The sequence below is a fragment of the Pteropus medius genome, unplaced genomic scaffold (assembly GCF_902729225.1).
Source record: "Pteropus medius unplaced genomic scaffold, Ma_sr-lr_union100, whole genome shotgun sequence".
NCBI lineage: Eukaryota > Metazoa > Chordata > Mammalia > Chiroptera > Pteropodidae > Pteropus > Pteropus medius.
Window position 1 is genome coordinate 4,476,062 of NW_024354875.1, and position 10,503 is coordinate 4,486,564.

The 10,503-nt window shown below is 36.1% G+C and overlaps 1 protein-coding gene across 1 annotated transcript in view; it reads right to left on the reverse strand.

The window, feature by feature from the left end:
* RHBDD1 (rhomboid domain containing 1) overlaps positions 1–272 on the reverse strand; it is a 112,042-nt gene extending 111,770 nt beyond the window's left edge. The window contains exon 1 of the mRNA XM_039855787.1: positions 144–272. The gene's annotated coding sequence lies outside the window, so the exon portion shown is untranslated. The remainder of the gene's footprint in view (positions 1–143) is intronic.
* Positions 273–10,503: the final 10,231 nt, after the last annotated feature.

Consider the following 10,503-nt stretch of genomic DNA (forward strand, 5'->3'; position numbering starts at 1 on the left):
GTCCCCGCCCCACGGGCGACACCGACAGCCGCCCCGCAGCCCCCGCCCCGCCCCGCCCCTGGCACCGCGACCCTCGGAAAAGGGAAAAGACCCCGCGCAGAAGCCGACCGCGCCAGCGAGCCCAAACCGACGCAGAGACTCACGCTCTCTCCAGCCCCCTGCGTCCTCACGTCTCGGCGCGTGGACGTGCGTCATCACGCACGGGCGCCGATCCCGGACGCTCACAGTCCTCGCGGCCCGCCGGGTGCCGGGCGCCGGGCGTCGGGAAGAGCACGGGCGACCTGGCGATGCGACTCGTGCGGCCCGGGCGAGGTGGGGCGGGGAGGGCCGTAAAGCGGCCAGGCGGCCGCGACGCACGCTCAGTTCTGGGAGGGCTGGACTCGAAAGCCGCGTGTGGCGGTGGTGGCAGCGGGGTGGCCCCCAGGGCAAGGTGTGGACGCATCCTGCAATCGCTGGATGAGATGTGGATAGTAGGAGTCCTCCCTGCCATACTTAACTGTTGTCCTCTACCACGCGTGAAGCAGGCGAGTGGCCTGCGTTCGAGGCAGTCGTGGGGCGAAGCAGCACGTGGGTCGCGTCACGGTTGTGGAACTATCTTTCCGGGCCCCAGCCCTGCTGCAAGCTGCTCACCTGCTCTGTGGAGGCGTCAGATGCTGATTTTGAACTGGATGGTGTGAGAGATGGAAACTCGCACCTTCATGAGTTAGGCGCAGACAGCGTGAGAGCTGCCTGTCCCAGGGCAGAACCCACGGTTACAAAGTAGGCCAGCAGAACAAGGTCATGAGTGTACTTTTCACTCCCCAAAGCTTAGGTTCAAGACTGCGTTTCTTAGTCTGTTTGCCCATTTTTAAGGGCTTTGAGTGTTAAGTATTTCAGTTCATGTGTCATTGGATGCAATTTTAATGATGGGTTCTGCTTCTACTCTGGAATATTCAATTGTAGGAATTAGGTTAAATGCTATAATGCTGTATTCATACAATATGAGAAAACTCTCTTACAATTTGGTACGGAACTTCTAATAACTAGGAAGAAGATACGTCTTTTCCAAGGAGAGATCCAAATGCTGGTGGTTTTGATCGGCTCTGTATTGTGGCAGCTGGATTACCTTAGTCTACTTAAAAACTGCCTAAATCGAAAGAATTTTGATTATCTTTTGTTCTTGTGTATTGCAGGAACTCTTCATGGAAATTTTATTTTGGAGTTTGAAATTTAAATGAAAATTGGTCTATGTACAGGATATATAAAAGACTTTCAGGTGAAAAAGAAGATTCTTAGCAATTTGCTAGTATATATTCCTTGAGCTTTCCTTACAAGTTATCTCATCTAAAAACAATGTACTAATCAGGGAGCTTGGCTGACAGTGAGAAACATCGTTCCTGGAAATAGAAAGTCAATTGAACAAGAGGGGGAAAAGATGCATTGCCTATAAAGTTTATGTATTTCCCTAGAAAAAAATTAATGTAATTTCTAAAAAGAAGCGGTCCTCATTTATTCTTCTGATTCATTGATTCAATTAATACTAATCATATGCATTGATTCAGTTAATACTAATTCTATCTTCTATTCACACTCTTTACACCTTTCTATAATTGCATCATTTTTCTTGTCCTTAATAGATCAAATATAGAGGTGATTTTAAGGGAGCCACAAATCAAGGAGTCTCAATACAGTAATCATTAAAATGTTATATGTAAGAGTTAAGAATATACTTAGACAATTATATTCAATTTCAAATATTAGTGAAAAAATTCATAGACATTTGAGAAGATCTTTTAAAACAATAATCTTGTCCTATATAACTTATTGAGCAGACAGGAATTTTTTAAGTTCCTACTGAAATCAACATGTTACCACTTGAATAATAATTGTGTATCTTAATATATGAGGCAGTCAGCAGCATCCTATCACTGAAGCAAGGCTTAAAAAAGAATCAGTGCCATAAGTTTTTTTAACATAAAAGTTATGCAACTATTACATTATCTTGTAAGATAATTCCTAAAAGTACAAAGGGGCCAGCCTACTCCAATGTGACCTCATTTTAACTAATGACATCTGAAATGACCCTGTTTCCTAATGTGAATACATTCAGAGTTCTTGGGGATTAGGACCTCAACATACTCTTTTGGGTGACAATTCAACCATAACAGGTTGAATAGTACCACAAAGAAAAACCCAGGCCAGATGGATTCACTGGTGAATTCAATCAAATATTTAAGAATTGATACAATCATACACAAGTTCTTTCTGAAATAGAGGAAATAACTAATTCTGTAAAGATGTTTATTACCCTTATACCAAATTCAGATAAAGACATTACAAGAAAAGAAAGCTGCAAATCAACATCCCTTATGAACATACAAAATTCCCAATGAAGTGTTAGCAAACCAAATCCAGCAATACCTAAGAGGGATTATATACCATAGATGCAAGGTTGGTTTAACCTTTTTTAAAACTCCATGTAAAATACTATATCAGTAGACAAAAGGACAAAAGCTACATCCCATCTCAATAGATACAGAAAAGCATTTCACAATATCCAACACATTTATGATAAAAATTCAAAAAAAAGATTAGAAGGAAACTTCCTCAACCTAATAAAGAGTATCTATTTAAAAAAAAAAATACAGTTAATGTCATCCTTAACCATAAAACACTGATCGTTTTCACCTCAAGATCAAGAACAAGGCAAGGATGTCTGTTCTCACAGTCTCTTCAAAATTTTACTGGAAGTTTCAGCCAGTGCAGTAAAAGAAGAAAAAGAAAAAGCATCAATTTGAACAGGAAGAAGTAAAATTGTCTTTATTCACAGATGACCTGATCCTGTATGTAAAAATCTTAAATCACACAAAAATAAGCACTACTAAAATTAATAAATGAGTTTAGCACAATCTCAGGATGCAAGATCAAGATTTTTAAAAAGCATTTCTATATGCTACAGATTAATAGTCCAAAAATGGCATTAAGGGGACAATTTCATTCCGAGTAGCAGCACAAAGAATAAAATACTTAGGAATAAATGTAACAAAAGAAGTACACTGAAAACTACTCAAAATGGCTGAGAGAAATTGAAATTCCATGTTTGTGCACTGGAAGATGCAATAATAAGATGGCAGTTTTCAAACTGATCTGTGGATTTGACACAATCTCTCAAAATCTTAGCAGGCTTTTTTTTTATATATATAGTAATTGACAAGCTGGTCCTTGTAGAATAAAATATCTATAATAGCCAAAACACTTTTGAAAAGAAAATTGGAGGAATTACACTACCCAATTTCAAATTGTAATATAAAGTTAAAATAATCAAGACCGTGTGTTATTGGAATAAGAGTAGCCATAGAGATCAATGAATGGAATTTAAATAAGCCCTTACATGGTCAGTTGATTTTCAATAAAGTTATCAGGGCAAAAGATAGTCTTTTCAACAATAATGGTGGGAAAATTGGACATCAGTATGAAAAAAGACCATGAACTTGATTTTTCACGCAATACACAAAAATTAACTCCAAATGGCACATAGGCATAAATGTAACAGCTAAAGCTATAAAACTAAAACTGCAAGAGACCATTTTTGTCAGGTTAGGTTAGGCAAAGACTTCTTTGACATCAAAAGCACAATCCACAAAAGAAAAAATTGATAAATTTGACTTCCTCAAAATTAGAAATATTTGCTTTTTAAAAGATATCATTAAGAAAATGAAAATCAAGGCACAGAGTGGAAGAAAATATTTGCAAGTTTTATATCTGGTAAAGGATTTGTATCTGGAATATTTAAAGTTCTTACAACTCAAGAAAAAGAAATTATTCAATTAAAAAGTGGGCAAAAGATTTGAATAAATACTTTACCAAAGAAGTGAATAATAAACATTAAAAATTTCTCATCACTAGTCATTAGGAAGATGGTAATTAAAGTCACATGAGATACTATTTCACACCCCATGGAGTGAAAATAAAAAAAAAAATACGGGAAGAATGTGGAGATACTGGAATCCTCACACAATTGCTGGTGAGCGTGTAAAATGATGTGACCACTTTGGGAAATAGGCAGGTGTTCTTTGTTTGTTTGTTTGTTTGTTTAATTAAACATTCATTTATGATAGGAACCCAGCAATTTGACTCTCAGGAATCTACCCCAGAGAAATAAAACATATGTCCACAAAAGACTTGGATGCAGATTTCATAGCAGTAGTATTCATAACAGCCCCAAACTGCAAACAATGCTTATCAACTGTCGAATGGATAAAGCAATAAAAAGACACAAATTACCGATTCATCTACAACATGGATGAACCTCAAAAAATAGTATGCTAATTGAGAGAAACCAGATCCCAAAGACTACATACTGTATAATTCTCTTCATATGAAATGTCTAGAAGAGGCAAATATATAGAGACAAACAGATTGGTGGTTGACTGGAGCCTGGTTAACTGTAAATGGACATGAGGGAACTTTAGGGGGTGATGGAAAAGTTGTAAAACTGAATTGCGATGATGGTTGTCCAACTCTATAAATTTATTAAAAATCACACACTATATACAGACAGTGGGTGAAATTTATGGTCTATAAATTCTATCTCAGCAAAGCTGTTTAAAGAGGAAAGATAGCCAGTCTGATACCAGATACGGATACCATACTCTAGGAACTTCCAGTCTTATGAAGGAGCCAGGGGACCTACATAAATTTCGGTGAAACCAGAGAGACGGAGTTAACTGCTGTAACTGCTGTAAGTTAATTTGGGACTTTAAAGGAAGAGAATATTGACTGAGGCTAGAGAGATGAGAATAATTTGTGGAGTTGACATTTGAATCGTCTCCTTGATGTATAAATGGGAATGGACCTACTGAGATGAATGGAAGAGCATTTCAAGCCCCACCCCCCGCCCCCAAAAAAGTGAGATGAGAACAATATTATGAGGAATCACTAGAGTGATTTTTGTTTTTTGAGCATTTGAGCAGGGTATTATTTTGATCAACAGTAAGGAGCGAAAAGAGTATGCCATGATGTCCAATATTCTTGGTGTACAAGCATTACAATGTAGATACTGGCCTATATGGAATGCAGACTTTAGGAGAATAGTACGAAAGGTTAGCTGTGGATGTAAAATATGGAGAAAATTAAATTCTACTAGTAGAAAACACCATTAATAATAAAAATGCAATCAATTAATATGTCTTAGAAATTTAATGATCTTGTCTTTGAGTCTTTATATGGAAATGTATGCTTTAGAACTCGAATGGTTTTTCGTTGGTTTAAATGAAAAATGTAGATTTAAGAAGCTATCGTGATTGTACTGTCAGTGAGAAAAGTCCTGGAATAGTATTACTGCAACTGCAAATAAGAGCAGTGCGCTTGCAATAGACTTGCGATGGTTAATTATTCTGACACGATGGTCATTATTATAATTGCATGTCAGTTGTCACTAATCGACTCTCAAGCTAATGGAGCTGAGAAGAGCTGTGATAACACTAAAATATCTTGTGTTTCTCTGCAGGATTTTAATGCTTACAATTTAATGCTTAAACTCCTATCCTTAGATCATCTACTTTTTGATTTTCATCGTACCACCCACAGATCGTTTTATTTCTTATACTGGGGCATTAAAACAATGAAACCTCATTCTCTCCTCACGTATTGTTTAAATTTTTTTCTAAGGAGATGTCCCCTCTCTCCATAGACGATGGGTAAGCCAGAATTTCCTTCCTCCCGCCCTGATCAGGAAGATAACGTGGGACCTACTTGTCAAAGGCTCTCTCTTGGGACTCGGACTCTTGGACTCTTAGGATAGGAGGATCTGGAGTTGGTTGGAGGCCATAGTCATCTCAGGACCAGAAATGACAATGCTTCAGTGGGAGAGCTGGAGGCCGAGTACCCCTCAAACCTAGGAGAGGAAGGGTGTTAGCTTGATTGCTTCAGGATACCCTGAACTTTAATATAGCCCTTGACCCTCTCTTCCTGTGAAGACCTTCAGATACAGATTTTATTTTCTTACAATTCAGTATTATTTTAGTAAATTTAAAATTTGTTTTATCACTTCTCTAGCATCCTTTAAGATTTCAATTACCACCACTATGACTCTACTTGTTAAGCTACTGTGTTTAGACCTCTTATCACAGTGTCTGGCACACAATGAACACTCAATACGTGTTAACTGTTTTGATAACTACTGGAGCTACCATTTCTTGAGTGTCTACTATGTTCCAGGCACTTCACTTCCATTTTATAAATGAAGAAACAACATCAAAGAGTCGATTTTGCCAACACTCACAAAGCTAGTGGACAGAAAGATTAATGTTTCACACTTTCTAATATATTATTTCTACTACTGAATAATGAATGTCTAGTACTGTGTGTCATTGGATATATCATAGTCCATATAAAAGGTAATTTTGTTTTTATGTACATGTTTACATAAAGTTTTCATTGTTTTATTTTCTAAACTATAAAAAGTGAAAATGACAACTATTCACTATTCATATCAGAATTATTTTAAATGATTGTATCTTTTGATTTTATACATTTTTCTATTTTAGGAAGTATTTTTTCTACTGAGTGTTTTGGGTAAATCTTCCTTAATCTTGTTTTAACTCATTATGATTATTATCTAAAAAATAAATTGGGTTTACAGATGTCCCATTGTTCCTATGTTTACAAGATAATAGTAGGATAGTGTTTGAGAGTTCCTGTTTTCTTCAAATAATAAATCCTAAATAAGCAGTTTATTTTAATAATCATTTCTTTAATGGCATTTTTTACACATCCACAACTGCCATTCCGTTTTATCAGCTAAAATTCCGATTCTTCCATGACTACAATGAATAATTTTACTCCAGACTTCCAAATCACAGTTTCTATGTGGCATTCAAGACCTCATACGAGTCTTCCTAACCTACATCTTTTCAAATTTAGCAGATGTATTGTGAATACTGTATTTATACTTTATTAAAAACTAATTTAGATAATGAATTCTTAGAAAAGGAAAAGCTTATGAATGCTCTTGCTAGGAAAGAAATGTTCAAAAAGGAACTTGCATTAAAATATGGGAGATGAGGCTGTGATGACGGCAGTAATAGATGACTCAGGCCATCCACAAGTGATTTTAGGACATACGCACAGCAGTATCTCTACCACTACTTGCTAATAATTGAAACTCCTTCAAAAAAGCCTTTCCATCCACAATTAGACATAACATATTTAAAATGTAGGGCTGTTGATGTAACACTTAGGAGATAATAAATTTCTGTTAAAAGTCATGGGTCAGCCTGTCCACCAGCAAGTGGCTATTCTGGGTGGTGACAGGGAAACTGGAGGCAGAGGGCTCTTGGGTGGGAAGAATCTGTTGAAAAAATTGGAAAAATTTGCAGACTTATTACTAAGGTTCTGCCCAATTTACTACGATAGGGCTAGGAAATGAAGAGGCCATGGGGTGGAACAGCGGGTGGGGAGAATTTTTGACCTCATCTATGATCACAGAGAGCTCCACCTCACATAATTTAGATCTTCCTTATTCTGTTTTAATGTAACATACCTGACTTCTAACCAAAGCCTCTCTTTCCCAGGGGATTTATTATTCGTGAGCTAACTATATAAATAAGGCTGTCATTTATCTGAGATTGTTAAATATATATAAGTGAAAAAAAGATTTTTACAGTTCACTGTTTACTTTTTTTAGTTAATGAGGATGCCAGTCTTGGACGTCAGATTGTACAAGTTTTCATGCTGTCAATTTTAAAACATTTATTTTGAAATAATTGCAAAATTATAATACAGAGACTAATACAGAGAATTCCTGTATATTCACAAAATGTAACATGCATTTCTCTTTTTATCTGTCTCTCGCTCTCTCCTACATATATTTATATATTAAATTTACATATTATAATTATATACATACACACATTTTTTGAGTCATTTTTGCATAAATTGCAGACAAGAATCTTCTTTTCTTTCATATGCATTTCCTAAAAAAACAAGGGTTTGTTTTTTAAGAAAAACATTACCAATCTTAAATTTCCAGGGTAAATCTTGCACACTATTTTATCCATTTTAAGTTGTCAACATCCAAGTGTCATGGGGCTCAGTCATAAGGAAATGTTGATAGTTATTCTAGACTGTACGTCCAAGTACTAAGTAGAGCACAAACTGGATTTTTGAAAAATAATGACAATATGGATGGACCTCAAGATAATCATGCTAAGCAAAATAAGCCAGACTGAAAAAGTCAAAAATCACATGATATCACTTATATGTGGGATATAAACCTAAAAGCAACAAATGAACAGGACAAACAGAGACTCAGGGACATGGACAATAGACTAGTGGTTACCAGAGGGTAGGGAGTGGGGGAGGAGGGAAGAGGTAGACAGGGTAAAGGGGGTCAAATATAGGGGGTAGGGGGAGGGCGAAGTGGGTAAAGGTGATCAAATATATGGTAGCTGGAGGAAACAGGACTTTGGATGGTAAACACACAATAGAATATATAGATGTCAAATTATAATGTACACTTGAAAATTGAAAAATTGTATTAACCAATGTTACTCCAATAAACTTAAAAAAAAATAAAAATATAAAATGCTGAACTACCACCATGACTCTTAAACATTTCTTTCCTCATGTGCATCAAAGAATAAGCTTTTCAACAAAGTTAAATTCATTTGACTGAAATAAATAATGCAGAACCTTAAAATTAATTGATCGAGTGAATATAAGCCATAAAGGAACAAGATATCAATGGTGGGGGGGTGGTTCGTAATGAATCTAACGAGTGATGGTAGAAATTGCTGTATCGATCTTTAAACCTATTTGGGCGTCTGATAGAAGTTTGTTTCTAGTGTTTTTGACTTATTATGAGCAAAAAAGCATAGGAAATTGGAAAGTGCACAGAATATGTTAATGCTCACTGTTTGGCCTTGAGTAAGCCATTCAAACCCTCTGAAACTTAATTTTCTCAACTGCAAGGTGAGAGAATCACATAAAATTATTTCAAAGGTCTCCTTCAACTTAAGTATTTTAATATTCTAAGGTCTAGAAGAAAAGATAAATAGCATGTTAGAAAAATATCAAAGAAGACAATAAGATATTAAAATGTGGTTAGAAGAGTAGTTGAGCCAAAGGGAAGATCAAGTTTTGAGCTATAGATAAGGAATCATCATAATTTTTAGCATTTAAAATTTCACATTTAATTAAAACTTTGGTTGTGTAGAAAAATGGAAGAAATAAAATGCACAGTTTTGCTATACTTTGCAATGCTTCTTAAAGGAAAAATTGAAACAAGGGTTCATTACTTACTTTTTTAGGAAGTTTTTCTTGGGCCCTATAAAATACTGTTTAGTCAGTATCAAAAAAAAAATCCTCACTGATTAAAATAAAGACTACTCATTTATTGAATCTATGCCATATACTTCATCCATCAAACTGCATTTATTCTTTCTCCTAATGAATCTTTAAAGTAGGATTATTATCTCATTTAAAGAGCTCAGAAACAAAGTGACTAGTTCAAGCTCACACAGATAAAAAGTAAGAGACTTGGAACCCAAACCTAAATCGTGGTGAATGGATCCATAGACCTTCAGCTGCCCTAGCTAAAAGAGACCTGAACTGCATGCAGGAGAAAAATAATACCATAACATGAAGTTTTCAAAATTAAAACTTGACTTAATATTTTATTAACAGATTTTTACCTCGAATTTTCTTGAGATTTATTTTTTGTGCACTTAATCAAGAGAGTAAAGATAATGAAAGGAAAGGCTTATTTTTCCACTGTCAGGTTATGTTTAGTTTTGGGAAAAGGCAACATGTTTAATTTTCAAGGCCCTACTGAGAAATAATATGAAATATTTTAACTATATTTTTATGGAATGAAAGAAATATAGGACATGTAGCCCATTGAATATTCTGAGACTGTTAAGCACATGTGGTTGCTTTAAGGTAAATTTTCAGATTTGTTTTAAAAATTATGATTTAATTTTTTTTGATAAAATGCTATAACCAACTGTATTTTCTGTAAGACAAGAGTCTCTATAAGCAGTATCTTTTCCTATAGAAAAATACTCTCAAAACAAAATATGCACATCAGTTAGACATGGCAATTTGTGTAGCCTCTTAGAAAGACTTGAGTTAGATTGGACCTTCTTTTGATTAATGGGCATTCTTTAAACAAATTAGCCCCGATTCCACTCAGGAGCATAGTATGGGCAACCCAGGGGAATGTGGTAGAATAAATCTAACCGTGGAATATCTGTCTTCATCATCCAATATACTGTTCAAAAGCAATTGATTTTGAAGTACCCTTAAGACAGGGGTCACAAACTCCAGCGCCTAGAGGAGCAAGGCAGGTGATATAAATGAGTCAATGGGGCTGGGTGGAAGAAAACATCTAAAGTGAAGCATCATGGTGACAAATGGCACCTGACGTTTGGCCATGGTGTCAAGGAGATGATCTAGAGCCATGGGACTTTTGCAGACTGGTCATGGAAAGGAGCAGCTCCTCTTTAATTTTGGCTCACTGGG